Source organism: Gossypium hirsutum, chromosome A10, assembly GCF_007990345.1.
Source record: "Gossypium hirsutum isolate 1008001.06 chromosome A10, Gossypium_hirsutum_v2.1, whole genome shotgun sequence".
Classification (NCBI taxonomy): domain Eukaryota; kingdom Viridiplantae; phylum Streptophyta; class Magnoliopsida; order Malvales; family Malvaceae; genus Gossypium; species Gossypium hirsutum.
Window position 1 is genome coordinate 92673891 of NC_053433.1, and position 18601 is coordinate 92692491.

Here is an 18601-nt window from a genome sequence, read left to right on the forward strand (position 1 = left end):
TTAGTAACTCGCTCAAATGCCTTCGGGCTTAGCCCGGAATTAGTATCTCGCACAAATGCCTTCGGATCTTAGTCCGGATATGGTCACTTAGCACAAAGCCTTCGGGACTTAGCCCGGACATCATTCAAATAACCATGCACATTTAACAATAAATCATGGCACATTCGTATTTCGTTTTCGTTAGTAAAACTCAAACACAAGACATTTATCATTCTTGCAATTTCGGCTCAATAGCCACACAAAGAGCATGATTTTAATTTGCTTAAAACATGATCTAATCAAATCATAATTTAAGCTCTTTTACTCAAGAACTTACCTCGGGTGTTGTCGAACGATTCCGATAGCTATTCGACCACTTTTCCTTCCCTTTATCGGATTTAGTTCCCCTTTGCTCTTGAGCTTAATTAAACAAATAAATTGATTTAATCATTTGAGCATCGGAAAGAGGAACACAAGGCACTTAGCCCATTTTTATACATTAGACATTAAAGTCACATATGTACGGAATCATGAATCAAACTCAACATTTTAGCTAATTTTTTTCCCTTGGCCGAATTTTCTAAGCCAAGACAAAAGCATCAATATGCTTGCCTCTAACCGAATACATGCAACACCAATCTCCTTCCTATGGCCGAATATGCATGTCTATGTTGGGGCCGATTTCAACACTTAATACATTCTACAAGTATGGTCACTTGTATTGACTAAACACCCTTTTGTTTCAAGTTCAAAACTTGGCTAATACACACATATATACACTAGTAAAGCATCCTCTCCCTTTCCATCAATTTAACACATGCATTACTCATTAATATACAAAATTATATTCGGCCTTAGCACACAACTTTCTAGCCGATTCTTCTCCATCTAGCAACCAATGCACATATGTGCTCACTCAAAAATGCTAAAAAGAAGATTCAAGAATCATCAATCCACCATCACATGCATCATTAACAAGCTTCATATTTAGCATGCAATGACATTAACACAAAATCTACCTAGGCCGAATATCATCCCCATGACATAACAAAGATTTGAACCATGGGCTAATTAGAACTCAAGCTAGCAACTAAAAACATGCATGAATCTCATGGCACAACCTCAAACATACCTTGATCTAGATACAAGTATGGCCAAACCTCCTCCTAATCCTCTTCCAAACCAAACATGAAGCAAGAACTCCTTCCTCCTTCCTTTGAATTTTCGGCCAAATGAAGATGAAAAAGGATGAACAAAATTTTCTCTTTTCTTTTCTTTAACTCACGGCAATGGGGGGGGGAACAACTACATTTTTTTTTTTGTTTTCATCATATTCCCTTTCATTATTTTTATGCCCATGCTCCTTATTTTATTTTTTTCCACCCATGATGCACCAACACAACATGTCTATGACATGTCTTGCCCATCACACTTGGTTTACCATGCTTGTCATGGCCGGCCACTACTAGTTAGGGGGGGAATTTGACATGCAAGTCCCCCCTTTTTATTTCATGCTCTAATAGGTCCTTATGCTTCGACCTATCACATTTCAAAAATGTCGCACATAAGTCCTATTGACTAAATTCACATGCAATCAACTAAATCGAAGCTTGAAATTTTCACACATTCATAATTACATATTCTAGACAATAAATATCACATTCAAACATTTCGGTGACTCGATTTAGCGGTCCCGAAACCACTTCCCGACTAGGGTCAATTTTGGGCTGTCACAAACACAATCATTATTGCACATAATTTCACTATTTATTCATATTCTAGCCAAGCTTTCTACGCGAGTCATAGTTACTAAATTATTGATAACTTGAGCTAAAAAATTATAAATTAATATCCGTTAAAATTATTTGAAACTAGAATCATATATGCTTCTACCATAAAAGTTTCAGAATTTATGAATTATCCAATAAGTACAGTTTATTCTTAAAATTTACCCCTATTCTGCTGTTTGACAGCTTTGACCTTTCTTTACTTAAAATTAATTATCTCATAGTACGAGATTCGGACAATGTTCCCGTCTATTTATCTTGAAAATAGGCTCATTAAGTAGTTAGTCATATGAATTCTAACCCATAATTATTTTCATACAATTTTTAATGATTTTCCAAAGTCAAAACAGGGGACTCCAAAATCATTCTGAACTTGTCTAATGAAAATTCAAATATCTCATAATATGAAATTCTTTTGCTTACACTGTTTCTTCTATGTGAAACAAGACTCGACAAGATTTAATTTCATATTTTATTTAACCTCTAACTCAATTTCCAAAATTTTTGGTGGATTTTCAAAGTCAGACTACTGCTGCTGTCAAAAGGTATTGTAGTGTAAAATGATGATAACTAAGTTTATAACACCTTTACAAATCTTTTCAACCATCATGGTAAAAATACCCATTTATACATCATAAGCATAGATCCATGATCACAAGGTCATCACAAAATCATTCTCATGGGCCTAACTTACTTATTTGCATCCTTACCAAAGGTGCATCATAAACCGACATCATTTCTCATGAGTTTTACGCACATAGCTGTACCACTTCGTAACATAATCATACATTATCACAACTTTGACATAATCTGTGAATTACCTGATGAGCCACTTGGAATAGTAAAGGATACTCGGAATCATCATACATATAATATGATGCTAAAGCCATGTCCTAGACGTGGTCTTACATGGGATCACACATCGATGCCAATAGCCCAGCTACGGTCTTCCACGAAGTCTCATAACATTGCCGATGCCATGTCTCAGACATGGTCTTATACGAGACCTCATATCAATGCCAATGCCATGTCCCAGATATGGTCTTCCATGGGATCTCATGTGGATGCCAATGCCATATCCCCAATATGGTCTTACATGGGATTTCATATCGATGCCGATGCCATATCCCAGATATGGTCTTACACGGGATCTCATCTCGATGCCAATGCTATATCCCAGATACGGTCTTTCAAGGGATCTCATATTGATGCTGATTCCATATCTCAGATATGGTCTTATACAGGATTTCAAAACTCACATCTCATGATATCTGTATCTTAGCTATTCCTAGGGTTCAACCGTGATTTCTTAGACACCAATTTTTGTCAAATCGTCATTGTGACATCATGAATCAATTTCATAAAGACAAATACATATACATATAAATTTCCTACAATATTTAAGCATTAAACATATAATAGTAATAACATGTTGTATTATTTTCATACAAACTTACCTCGATACCAAAAATGGCGAAAAGAGACCTAACCGTCAATTTCTCTTTTTTCACTCATTCTAAGTTCGAATCTCATTTTTCTTGATCTATAATATCACATTTAGCTTATTAATTAGTCACATTATTCAATTTGATACAAAAATCAAATTATAGAAAATTACATTTTTGCCCTTAAAGTTTCACATATTTACACTTTTACCCCTAAGCTCGTAAAACGAAATGTGTTTGATTTCTTTATTACCCATGCATAGCCAAATCTCTCTTATGCTTATAACAGCCCACATTTTTTGTTAAAATAGATTTTTAGCACATATTTTATAACTTTTATGATTTGGTCCTTTTATGCATTTTCCCCAAAAATCACTTAGTAAAAGTCGTTTCTCTAACCTTAAACATGCATAATCTACCACCAAACATCAAAATACACAAATTTCTAACATGGGTCAAAACCTAGCCCTTCACCATATCTCGAATTAATGGTAGAAATAGGTAGATTTTGTTACGAGGATTTCAAAAATGTAAAGAGCATTAAAAACGAGGCTAAAACGAACCTTTTATGAAGCTTGGAAGCTTAGCCAAACCCTAACCATGGCTTCTCTTGGTACATTCGACTAGAGCAAGAAGATGGACAAGGGATTTTGGCTATTTTGGCTTTTTAATTCTTTTAATTACTAGATTACTAAAATGCCCTTAACTGAAAAATATTTTATATCACCCATTCATGCCTATTTTTGTCCATCATATTAACCAATGGTCTTATTGCCATCTAAGGACCTTCAATTTTAAAACTCATAAAAATTTGACACTTCTAACATGTAGAACTCAACTTTTGCACTTTTTACAATTTAGTCCTTTATACTAAATTGAGTGCCCAAACGTCAAAATTTTCGAAAGGGATTTTCACGAAATCATTCCGTAAAATTGTAAACCATAAAAGTATAATGAAAATAAATTTTTCTATGTCAGATTTGTGGTCCCGAAACCACTGTTCTGACTAGGCCCAAAATTGGAATGTTATAATTCTCCCTCCTTTTAGGGATTTTCGTCCACGAAAATCTTATTGGAAGAGTGGTTTGGTTTTCACATAAACTCCACTATCTCATAATCATTGCTAAAGAACTTTTACTCAGGCTATGCTTAATACTTGACTCTTTAATTTCTTATACTAAAGTCATGAGCAATTCTTCGCTATACGGCACATCAACCGATTATTGATTTCTATTGGAGAATTCATATACTCAAAGGTCTTATCCATACTGTCATAGCACATACATACATAACATACTTGAATCCTTCTGGATTTAAATGGCGTAGCTAGCCCGATCGCCATGGCCGAATACTCTCTACAATTTTATACAGTCAGACAATTTGCTAATCCAACCTCTAGCCTTCCTTAAAATTCAGAGCCTCATTTAGCTTTCTCAATAGTTCATGATATAAATCCCAGATCTCAATCTAATTAACAAAGGCTAGCATTTTAAAAAATTCGACAATCTCAGAGATACATTATTCCAGTAATCTGATAAGCGAGAATTCAGTAAATACCGACATTATTTGCAGATTTCATCAAATACTTAATACAAGCCACATAATTTTTTTTTCAGAGACGAAGATAATCCAAATATGAAACCAATAGTAATTCTTTCTCATTTCCATTCTAGTGTCAACACTGTCGAAAATAGTTCTGATAACACTTGATATTCAACTTTAACTCTATTAACATGTCAAGCATTCACTCACAGGGATTAGAAATGTTGAGTTTCAAACTCGATCACTAATACACTATTCCTATAAATTTTCTTGCAAATTTTTTGTATAAGCTCTTGATTTTCTATCCAAACACTTGTAATTGCATTATGCTCTTCTCAGAGATAATACAATAATTATCTTATCATCTTTTAACAACTCTAGTCATTTATACTATAATAAACTTAGATCTGTCTATAACATCGGATACGTTGAGCTATCACACTACCTTTTAGTATTATAACACATCATAAACCATTCAACAACATATCACAGAAAATCAAGAAGTCTCTGCCCAATGCAGACGAAACCAGTTCAAAGGCTTCGATTAACAATGTTCTCATCTATTCAAAGCTTTAGTAACATGTAATAGACCATTCAACTTTCACAAGACGAAAATTTTATCATTCAAAGCAGCTTTAAATCATATCAAAGTCTTCTAAGGTATATGCACTTTTCATTCAGACTATTTGTCTTTTACCCGAAAAGAAATAAAATGTTATTCTCAGACTTGAGAAAATTGATTTGGACATACATGTCCCATTAAATCTTCTTAAAAATAACCCATACCGTTTGAACAACTAAGTCGGTCTTAATCATCAATAAATGACATTTCAAGAAATTCTCTCTTCCAGTCGATAGAACGATTCAACATGTAATCATTTAAAATTCACTTATCATTCCAATCAAAGACCTTTACCATTACTTTAGCTCAAAATAACAAGAATATCCCGATTGAAGACATTAAATTTAATCAACTTACTCGGAAAAAGGAATCCTCTATACAAATTGAAACTCGTAGTTTCACCACTTATGCTTTTACCGATGTCAATTCTTTATACAAAAATTAAAGAAATCCAAAATAGGGAAATCCAAGATATGATATCATATTGAAAGGCTGGGAACAAAGCTTAAAAGAAAGTATAGAAGATCTCATTGGTCCCTCAAAGAAAAGAAGTCTAGAAAACATCATTCAGACCTACTGGAAATAGATACGACAAGGACAATATACGTCCCATATATCTATATCAGGCATAGCAATAATTAGTAGAGACAGAATCATGGCATCATATGTATTTTCTCATCCATTCTCAACAGAAAAAATGTAATAGAATGCTAGAGGGAAATAGAGCAATACAGATTATAAACCAGTCCGACTATCAATGCTTTCGTCTAATCATCATGATTAGAAAACATCCCTATATAATAAGAATTTTATCAAAAAATCAATAGCCATAGGAATATTTTTGAGAACAAATAAACACATAGAACACCTCAGAAGAGACTGTCATACTGCCATCCCTTCAACTATTTCTATCATCAATAATTTCGCATTAATCCTTTTTTTTTAAGAAAATCTGTAACACCCCTTACCCGAGACTGTCACCGGAGTCGAGCACGAGGCGTTACCAGACTTATCTTACTTGTTCGAGGCATAAAAAAATTTTACTTTAAAAAATTTATTTCGCTCACATTCATCCAATAAGTCCATAAAAAGTGCCCTCGAGGCCCTAAAACGTGCAATTGAAACAGTTCGGGACCAACCCCAGAACATTAAAAATTTTCCGATTACTTACACAAATCAAAACAATTTATTTCACTATTCATAATAAAACTGTCCATCTGCATAACAGTCACTAAATTAATTATAACTCGAGTTAAAAAACTTGAAATTTAAATTCGTAAATTTTTCCTAAAACTAGACTCATATATATTCTTACCATAATTTTTCCAGAATTTGTTATATGGTCAGTTAGTACAGTTTATTCATTAAATATTCCTCTATTTCTCAGTTTAGTGGACCTAACCTCTCTTCACTAAAAATATATTATCTCATCATACAAAAATTAGATAATGTTTCCATTTGTTTCTAATGAAAATAAACTCATTGAGAAATCTAGACATATAAACTTTGACTCATAATTATTTTTTTAAAATTTCTAGTGATTTTCCAAAGTTGGAACAAGGGATCACGAAGTCACTCTGAACCAGTCTTACAGAATTTTAAATACCTCAGAATATAGACTTCTTTTGCTTGCTCTGTTTCTTTTCTATAAGAATAAACTCAATAATCTTTAATTCTATATCTCATTCACCATTTAATTCCATTTCTAAAATTTTTAGTGATTTTTCAAAACCATATCACTGCTATTGTTTCCTAACTATTCTATGACCAACTCTTACTCTTTCATAGTTTCTTTGCATCAAACGTCATTTAGGCATACATAATACCAAAACATGTTCTTATTTAACTATATCATAAGATAATCATTACCATGGATTCATATGCCATTCTTTAATTATATCATAAGGACATGCATACAAAATAGTCAAGTCCCTATACATGCCATAACTTAAAGTATTTCTAGTCACAAAATACCGAGATAGCTCGTTGATAGTGTAAGGCGATCTCTGACGTCCTTACGATTTTCTGAGTTCGCTTTGCGATACTATAAAAAAGAGGGAAAAGAAAGGGAGTAAGCATAAAGCTTTGTAAGTTTGCATGTAAATAAATAACAACATTCTAAATGAATTATCAAGATAACCTGAACCTTTCGAACATGGACTTATCTTACCTTCCCTTTGGTACACTCTTTGAATTTTTTGTTGAACCATTTGGAATACTAAGGATACACGGGTACCTTTCCTTTTTAAACTTACCATTTCCATTTCTTAACATGGTCTTACGTGGTATCCTTACCTTATGAACTCACCATTTCCATGCCTTGGCATGGTCTTACATGGGATCTTTGCCTTATAGTAGTTTATCAATGACATGTCTTGACATGGTCTTACATGATTTCCTTGCCTTGTGAAACTTACCAATGCCATGCCTTGGCATGGTTTTACTTGGTATTCTTAAACCCTAATGTCATGACATTTGTATCCTACACATTCTTAGGGTTCAACCGGGAACTTTTAAGTATCATTTCTCCGTCAATTCATGCTTGAATCATCAAGGAATAAATTTACAAAATAAATACATAGATGCTGAAAAATAACATCATTAATTATAAATAATAAAACATTGCATTTATTTACCGCAAACTTACCTCGATACAAAATACGATCAAATATTTTAATTTAGTCCTCAACCTTTTTCTTTCCTCGGTCTAACCCTAAATTTCGTTCTTCTTAATCTATAATAGCAAATTTAACTTATTTAGTATTCACATTTATAAAAAATCCTTAACTCTAACTTTGGAAAAATTATGATTTTACCCCTAAACTTTTGCATATTTACATTTTTTCCCCAAGCTTGGAAATGAAACTTTATTCCTAATTCTTATGCTTTATGACATGCTGATCATTTATTTACCTACGACAACATCAAATTTCGACTCTAACATGTACTTATGACCATTAGGTATTTTTACCGATTATGTCGTTTTACTCGTTTTCTCTTAAAATCGCTTAGCTCAAGTGTTTAACATAATTTCAAGCTTTGTATTTTACCATAAAACATCAAAATAAATACATTTCACCTATGGGTATTTTTCCAAATATGAACCCTAGGTTAAATTATTGCTAGAACAAGCTAAATCAAGTTACCGGGACTTCAAAAATGTAAAGAACATTAAAACGGGGCTTAGAATCACTTACTATGAAGCTTGGAAGCTTGAAAACACCCTAGCTATGAAGAACCCTTGAAATTTCAGCCTAAGAAAGAAGATGGGCACATTTTGATATCTTTTTCCCTTTTTTAATCTTTTAATTACCAAATGACTAAAATACCTTTCATTAAAACTTTAGTTATTTTTATCTATGTATGTCCATTTTTTTCCATGAAAACCTAATGGTATAATTACCATTTAAGGACTTCTACTTCAATTATACTCTTCAATTTAATCCTTTAGCATCTAAAACTCATATTTATCAACTTTTGCAATTAAGCCCTAGTAGGCAAATTAAGCATTCTATCTATAAAATTTTCTATCGATACTTTAACACATGCATCTAATCACTCAGTAAATTATAAAAATTAATCAGAATAAACTTTTCTATCTCAGATTCATGGTTTCACAACCAATATTCCATTTAGGCCCTATTTTGGGATGTTACATTTCTCCCCCACTTTTATGGATTTTCATCCTCGAAAATCTTACCTATGAATAGATTTGGCTATTGTTTTTGCATAACCTCTTTAGGCTCCCATGTAGCCTCGTCTACACCATGCCTATTCCATAATACTTTCACAAGTACAATACTTTTATTCCTTAGTTGCTTGACCTCTCGAGCTAAAATCTTTACCGGTTCTTCACCATAAGTCATATCTTGCTGAATCTCAACCTCTGTCTGTGAAATCACATGTGAAGGATCAGAACGGTAACGACGTAACATAGACACATGGAACACATCATGAATCTTCTCTAGCTCTGACGGCAAAGCTAACCGATATGCTAATGGTCCAACTATTTCAGTCACCTCAAACGGTCCAATAAAAGGTGGACTTAGTTTGCCTTTCTTGCCAAATCTAAAGACTTTCTTCCACGGGGATATTTTCAAGAACACTTTGTCACCAACTTGATACTCAATCTATTTTCTTTTTAAGTTTGCATAAGACTTCTGTCTATCTGAAGCTGCTTTCAAGCAATCTCTGATATCTTTCACTTTCTCTTCAGTTTTTTTTAACTAAATTAACCCTGTAAATCTGATTTTCTTTAAGCTCTGTCCAATACAAAGGTGTGCGACGTTTACGTCCATACAAAGCTTCATAAGGTGCAATTTTCAAACTCGACTGGTAACTATTATTATAAGCAAACTCTACCAACGGCAAATATTTCTCCCTGCTACCTTGAAATTCTAAGACACAACATCTGAGCATATCCTCAAGTATCTGAATAATTCTCTCTGACTGACCATCGGTTTAAGGATGGAAAGTTGTACTAAAACTCAACTTTGTGCCCAAAGCTTCCTATAACTTCTTCCAAAATCGCGAAGTGAATCTTGGGTCTCTATCTGAAATAATCGATAACAGTACTCCATGTAGTCTGACTATCTCTGAAATATACAACTCGGCCAACTTGTCAAGTGAATAATCCATACGAACTGGAATAAAATGAGCCGACTTCGTTAGCTTATCAATCACAACACAAACTGTATTTTTCTTTCTTGGTGTCAACGACAATCCTATCACAAAATCCATGGCAACTCGGTCCCATTCCACTCAGGAACTAATACAGGCTGCAATAAACCTGAAGGTACCAAATGTTCGACTTTTACCTGCTGATAGATCAAGCATCTAGAAACAAACTCTGAGATATCTCTCTTCATTCCTACCCACCAATACATTTTCTTCAAATCATTATACATATTTGTACTACCTAGATGAATAGACAAAGAACTGCTATGTGCTTCCTCTAAAATATTTCGAATAAGCTCATCATTCTTTGGTACACATATCTGATTTCTGAACATTAAACAACCGTCAAAACTGATCTAAATATTTGACTCTATACCTAACTCACACTGAACTCTTTTGGCTTGCAACTCACTGTCATCTTTCTGAACTTCACAAATTTCTTCAAGAAACATTGGCTTAGCTCTTAATTCGGCTAAGATAGAACCATCATCCGATAAAACTAGTGTTCAAAGCTCTTAATGCAAATAAAGATTTTCTACTCAAAGCATCAGCAACTACGTTTGCCTTACCTGAGTGATAATCAATCACTAGTTCATAATCTTTAATCAACTCTAGCCATCTTCTTTGCCTCAAGTTCAAATCTTTTTGAGTCATCAAGTATTTCAAACTTTTATGATCAGTAAATATTTGGCACTTCTCACAATGCAAGTGATGCCTCCAGATTTTCAATGCAAATACAATGGCAGCTAGTTCTAAATCGTGTATCAGATAACTTTTCTCATGTGGCTTTAGTTGTTTAGAGGCATAAGCATTTACCTTTCCTTCCTGCATAAGTACACAGCCTAGTCCATTCAAGGATGCATCACTGTAAATCACAAACTCTTTACCCAGTTCTGGTTGGTCTAAGACAGGAGCTTCAGTCAACAATGCCTTTAACTTGTCAAAACTCTGGTAACACTTTTCAGTCCATTCAAACTTGACATCTTTCTGTAGCAATTTTGTCAATGGAGTAGCTATCATGGAAAATCCCTCTACAAATCGTCTATAACAGCCGGTGAGACCAAGAAAACTTCTGACCTCTGATACATTCCTGGGAGGCTTCCAATCAACAATGGCTAAAATCTTCTCGGATCAACTCTAATACCTTCACCTGAGACTATATGTCCAAGAAAACCAATTTCTCGTAACCAGAACTCACTTTTACTAAACTTGGCTAAAGCTGATTATCTCTCAAAGTCTGTAAAACTGTTCTCAAATGCTCTGAATGCTCAGTCTTAACATGAGAATAAATCGAGATATCATCAATGAACACAACTATAAATTTATCCAAGTAAGGTCTAAAAATTCGATCCATTAAGTCCATGAAAATGGCAGGAGCATTGGTTAAGCCAAATGGCATCACAAGGATCTCATAATGGCCATACCTAGTCCGAAAAGCAGTCTTCGGAACATCTGACTCTTTAACTCGCAACTGATAATATACGAATCTCAAATCTATCTTGGAGAACACAGTAGCTCCCTTCAAATTGATCAAACAAATCGTCAATTCTAGGCAGTGGATACTTTTTCTTAGTAGTCACCTTGTTAAACTGCCAATAATCTATGCACAATCTAATCGAACCATCTTTTTTTTTCACAAAGAGCACTGGTGCACCCCATGGTGAACAACTAGGTCTTGCAAAGCCTTTCTCTGTTAGTTCCTGCAATTGAACTTTCAATTCTCTAAATTCCATTGGAGCCATTCTATAAGGAGCAATAGAAATGGGTGTTGTACCTGGAACCAATTCAATACCAAACTCAATTTCTCTGATAGGAGGTAAACCTGGTAGTTATTCCGGAAAGACATCAGGAGACTCACATACCACAAGAACTGATTCAATCTTCAACTCTGGATGATCTTTGGCATCCAGCACAAAAGAAAGATAAGCTTCATATCCTTTTCTCAAGCATTTCTGAGCAGACATAAGAGAAATCATGACAATTGAACTATCTAACTCATCTGAATTAACCCAAAGAATTTCACCATTTTTTCATTTCAACTCAATGAATTTCTTTCCACAATTCACTATCATGTCATGTGAAGTCAACCAATCCATACCAAGAATCACATCAAACTCATCAAATGGAAATAGCATGAGATCGGGCGAAAAACAACAACCTCTAATCATCAACAGGCAATTTTTACATACTTTGTTTACTAATACATACTAACCCAATGGATTCGGTACTTTAATCACAAATCCTGTAGACTCTATGGACATGTTCATACTAGGCATCAATTTCATGCAAACATAGGAATGGGTCGAACTCAGATCAATCAAAGCAATAACATTAATATCATGAAGAGAAAATGTACCCGTAATTACATCGAGGGAGGATGCCTCTTCATCAGCACGGATAGCATAGGTCCTTGCAGGTGCTCTAATATCTGGTCTCACTGTTCAATCCCTAGATGCATCTCTACCTGCCCCTATTCCCGAACTTCTCTAAGGTCTGCCTCTAACGGGGGCATTTCCTGATCTTACACTCGATATTACTTCTCTTTTAACCATCTCAGGACACACCCTAATGAAATGATCCGATGCACCACATAGGAAACAACCAGTCTCAGTTGCTCGACGTTAACCTAGATGACGCTGACCACATTGAAGAGATTCGGGTCTATCAGGCTGAATACTGCCAACACTCGCAATTGAATTGGTCTGAGCTTTCTGACCCATAAATCTTCTACCTCTGTTTTGGCTAGAATACCCTGTTGAAAAATTAGATCTCGTAGAGAACTCTCTAGGCCTCTTGGATGTAGATCAAAACGACTTGCTCATCTGTCTATTCTTCGTGTCTTGCATCTCAATTTCAGCTTTACCCTTTCCTTTCAGCAACTCCTCCGCCTTACAACCTCTTTCAACTAAAATGACGAACTCTTTTATTTCTAAAACACCGACTGACAGTCAAATATCATCATTGAGCCCATCTTCAAATCTCTTGCACATAATAGTTTCAGCAGACACACACTTTCGAGCATAATTACTGAGTCTGACAAATTCACATTCATATTCAGTCACTGTCATCTTACCCTGCTTTAGTTCAAGGAATTCTTTTCTTTTCTGGTTGATGAACCTTTGACTAATGTATTTCTTACGGAACTCCTCCTGAAAGAAATCCCAAGTAACCCTCTCTTTCGGTACTATTGACACAAGTGTCTTCCACTAATGGTAAGTCGAGTCTCATAAAAGTGATACAACACACTTCATGCACTCTTTAAGTGTGCAGGATAACTCATCAAAGACCCTGATAGTATTCTCGAGCCAAAATTTAGCTTTCTCTGCATCATCATCTTTAGTAACCTAAAACTCTTCGGCCCTTTGTTTTCTAATTTTATCAATTGGTGGCTCCTCTCTTCTGACTGTATCTGTGACTAGGGAAGCTACATGGGTAGTCTGAGGATCATGAGAGGGTGGAGGTCTAACGGCTGGATTCGTACGAACGAACTCGACAAACCATTCAATTCATAGCTTGGAATAAGGCTTCTCGAGCCCCTCCTCCCTAACTAACTGTAACGGGCCTTTCACTACTATTTGGTGGCACCGTCCCTTCTACTGGAGCGGGCGCGTTACAACTCGTTCGGGATCCATAACTATAAAAGAAAAACATTTTAAAATCGTCAAGAGTCGTCACACTGTCAAAATATAAGTATGGCATGTATAGCTAGACTCTTACTTATACTGAATATTCTGAGAACCTACTAAACTCTTTCTTTGATACCAATAAATGTAACACCCCTTACCTGAGACAGTCGCCAGAGTAGAGCACGAGGCGTTACCAGACTTATCTTACTTGTTCGGGCCATAAAAAAATTTTACTTTAAAAAATTATTTCGCTCACATTCATACAATAAATCCCTAAAAGGGGCCCTTGAGGCCCTAAAAATTGCAATTGGAACGGTTCGGGACCAACCCAGGAACATTAAATTTTTTTCAAGTACTTACACAAATCAAAATAATTTATTTCACTATTCATAATAAAATTGTCCATCTGCATAACAATCACTAAATTAATTATAACTCGAGTTGTGAAACTCAAAATTTAAATCTATAAATTTTCTCTGAAACTAGACTCATATATCTTCTTATCATAATTTTTCAAAAGTTTTTTATTTGGTTAATTAGTACAGTTTATTCATTAAAGTTTCCCCTATTTCTCAGTTCAGCGGACCTGACCTCTCTTCACTAAAAATTGATAATCTCATTATACAGATATTGGATAACATTTCTATTTGTTTCTAATGAACATAGACTCATTTTGAATCTAGACATATAAACTTTGACTTATAATTCTCTTTGTAAAATTTCTAGTGATTTTCCAAAGTTGGAACAGGGGATCATGAAGTCACTCTAAACCAGTCTTATAGAATTTTAAATATCTAAGAATATAGAATTTTTTTGCTTTCTCTGTATCTTTTCTATAAGAATAGACTCAATAATCTTTAATTCTATATCTCATTCACCATTTAATTCCATTTCTACAATTTTTAGTGATTTTTCAAAACCAAATCACTGTTGTTGTTTCCTAACTATTCCATGGCCAACTCTTACTCTTTCATAGTTTCTTTGCATCAAACCTCATTTAGGCATACATAATACCAAAACATGTTCTTATTTAGCTATATCATAAGTAATCATTACCAAGTATTCACATGCCATTCTTTAATCATATCATAAGGACATGCACACAAAATAGTCAAGTCCCTATACATGCCATAACTTAAAGTATTTCTAGTCACAAAATACCAAGATAGCTCGTTGATAGACTAAACTATGAAGCTTACTGTGTTTTATTTGTTTATATTTTATAGAGAATCAAAGCTAACTTGTTCTCGGGATCGTCGAAAAGCGTCATCACACTATCGATCATTTTGTTGGTACTTTTGAAGCTTTGTATATATATGGTATATGGCATGTATAGGCTAGCGTTATCTTAGTATGTTTTGAATTATGATATTAGCCATGGTATTTAGCCTGTAAATGTTGGTGTGTATGGCCATTTAAGTTGGCTTGAATTATATGTTTGATAAGTGATATATGTGATGTATATAATGCCTTATATGTTGTTTTGTTTTGGTATGTTTTCCATAGTTGTTGATATAGCTAAATGGTTGGTCATTTGGTTAATTATTAGATGATGTATTAATGCTTGGAAGATTGGCATATTGTGGTTTGATTTTGAGATGATGATATGGTGAAATTTGTGTCATGATATAGATGATAATTTGATGAGGAAATGCATTTTTAACTTAAGTAAGTCTTGATGATTTTGGGATATTAATTTGGTATGTTTTTGAATATGGGATTGAGTAGTTGAAATGGTTATGGATAAATGGCATGATATATGAATAGAATAGCATGTTTTGGTTGCTAAAATATGTATTGAAATGGTACCATATAGGTTACTTTGTGCGCATGAAAGAAGGGTGGAGAATTCGCTTTACAAATGGCTTATTTTTGTCCACAGGGAGTGTGTCTCAGCCGTGTGCAACACACAATTATGTTACAAACCCGTGTATCCCCTGGGGTACCTGGAAACACAAAAATTTATATACTTTTTCATACCCATTTTTACTTAAATTCATGCAAATCTGATTAAATTCTTTTCGAAAAATAATTAAATATTATAAAATAATTAAAATGTGTTAAAAATATAAACATGGTGAATTTAGTTAATTTTATACATAATTTTGATTAATTTTGACTATTTTCGACAGATTCGTGCAAAGGACGAAAATTGGCTCGGTTGACACTACTGAAAGCACAAAACCGAGAAGCAATTTGAAGTTTCGAGGCACATTAATTTCCACCCTAAGACGGTTAAAAAATTTTTATTAATTCATAATTTAATTAATTTTAATTTATTCCCCATTTAATTTGGGTTAAATAAATTATTTTTAATTAATTATGGAGAAAGGGTCTAGTTGGACTACACTGGTCGAACCATATTAAGTGAACCTAACCAGCCACTAAATGGGCAGCCCAGAACCGTCCATATGCTGACCCAAATCAGCATTTTAGCTGATTAACTATGCTTGCAAAAAGGGCCTTGAAGAACTTTCAATATGCATTCAAACCCCTCCTTTAATTGTGGCTTTATGAAACTGCCCCAAGCTTAAAATAGCAAAGTTGAAACTCTCAACTTTGCCATGTGTGTGGCCGGCCAAGGGAGGTATCTTAGGCTGATTCTTTTTGCTATTTTTAGCTGCCATATTCAGATATAAAAGCCACCCCTTGCTGATCATTCAAGGCATCACTCATTCATCCCTCATTCCACAACATTCTCTCATTCCCTCTCTCACTTTTCTCTCATTTTTCCATCCCATTTCCCTCTTGTTCAAGTGCTGATTTCTTCTCTTGGGAAAGAGGCTCTCATCAGCCATTTTGGAGCAGCAATTAAATGTTCATAAGCCACTTTGATAGCCGAGGGCAACGAAGAACGGAGCAACTAGTCAAGCCATGGAGAAACACCAGATTTACTTCTTGTTCCCTATCTCTCTAATTTTTGTTGTTGTTTTGACGAACATGTTTATGAATATTTATGCTATTGAAATGGTTATTTTAATCAATTTAGCTTAAATTAAGTTTGTGTTGGGTAGATTATATTCTGCCTGCTTGAATTGTTAAAATGATGTTTATGCTGTTATAGGCCTCAGTAAATTGCTTGATTAAGTAAAATCATGCCTAAGTTATTATTGCATTACGACTGTGAGGTGGCTAATGAATTAATTATTTAAATGGATTGCAATTGTAATTAATTGACACAGTACTTAATCATTGCATGTTTATTCTTCTAAGGTAGCTGAAGGTTAAATTAGCAATGTATCTGGCAATATTATTGCCTTGCATAACTTGTAAGATTATTGTGATTAAACTATTTCAGGGTAGGGATGCCTTGTTACCTCACATAGTCCTTTATATGCTGATTAGATTTAATTAATCATTTGAATTGACATAGGGATATGCAGGAGATTAGCTCAGTTTAATGAATATGTATGTGCAATAACATGTTTGCTTACTAGAATTTGTTTAGTCGGTTGAATTGACATAAGGATATGTCAAGAGATGAATGGATTTTTGTATGTAAGTTTGTTCATAAGTTAGCAAATTACCTGGTTGCTGTGAATTTATTCGTAACAGTGTAAACATGAGTTTAATAATTCTGAGTTCAAAAAATATAATTAATCCAACACAAGTATGTTATCTTGATTAAATCTTATTTGAAATAGTGCATTAGAACTCCTTTGTTTTATTTTTAATTATTTACTTAGTTTTTTTTAAACAGTTTTTGACCATCTTTTAAAACCAAATTATTTTTACCTCACCAATGTGTTTTACAAATAATTTCATAAATAATTCTTTTTACAGTCCCTGTGGGTACGATAACTCGACATTTACTTGTCACTTTATTACTTGTTGCGATTGTGTACACTTGCACATTTTCGTCGTTCCAAGTTTTTGGCGCCATTGCTGGGGACTGTTTTAAAAAAGTCATTATTTGTGAATTTGTTAGTTTTACATTTTGGTTATTTTTCTGTTTAATTTTTAACTTGATTAATTTTTCTTTGGTAATTTCAGGTGTTTATGAGTATTGACCAGATTATTGACTTACTTATTGTAGACCCTGAGATAGAACAAACCTTTCGAGAACGAAGAAGACAAGTGAACCAGAGAAGGACTGAAGGAATGAATTTCAAGAATATGAATCAAGGAAACAGAGCAAACCTTGCTTAAAATCCTATCCTTATTGCCGACGATAGGGATAGAGCCTTAAGACAATATGATGTGCTAGTATTTAACGATCTTAATCTGGGCATTAAGAGACCCAAAATCGAAGCACAACAATTCGAGCTGAAGCCAGTCATGTTCCAGATGCTTCAGACAACGGGCCAATTTAGTGGAATGCCTACTGAAGATCCTCATCTTCACCTAAGACTATTTATGGAGGTGAGTGACTCTTTCAAATTAGCTGGAGTTCCCGAAGATGCATTATGATTGAAGCTGTTCCTGTACTCACTAAGGGACAGAGCTCGAGCCTGGTTAAATTCATTGCCACCAAACTCAATTTCTACATGGCAAGAGTTAGCCGAAAAATTCCTCATGAAGTATTTCCCGCCAAGCAAGGATGCTAACTTGAGGAACAAGATCACTGCCTTTCAACAAATGGATGATGAATCCTTGTATGAGGCATGGGAACGATACAAAGAACTATTACAGAAATGCCCTTACCATGGAATCCTATATTGCATCCAACTTGAAACATTTTATAATGGTATCAATACTCACACGAGGATGGTAGTAGACGCTTCTGCTAACGGTGCTCTCCTTTCTAAGTCTTATAATGAGGCTTATGAAATCATCGAGATGATCGCCGGTAACAATTATCAATGGCCAACCAATCGAGCCGCATCAGGAAGACAAGTCACTGGAATACATGAAGTGGACGCTTTCACTTCACTTGCATCTCAGGTATCTTCAATCTCTTCAATGCTTAAGAATCTTACCACT

General features: G+C 34.4%; 1 non-coding gene across 1 annotated transcript; it reads right to left on the reverse strand.

Moving 5' to 3' along the window:
- Positions 1–18223: 18223 nt before the first annotated feature.
- On the reverse strand, positions 18224–18330 carry LOC121208846 (small nucleolar RNA R71). The gene has a single exon (XR_005903970.1). It is a non-coding gene; the product is annotated as a small nucleolar RNA R71 (small nucleolar RNA).
- Between the last annotated feature and the right edge of the window lie 271 nt (positions 18331–18601).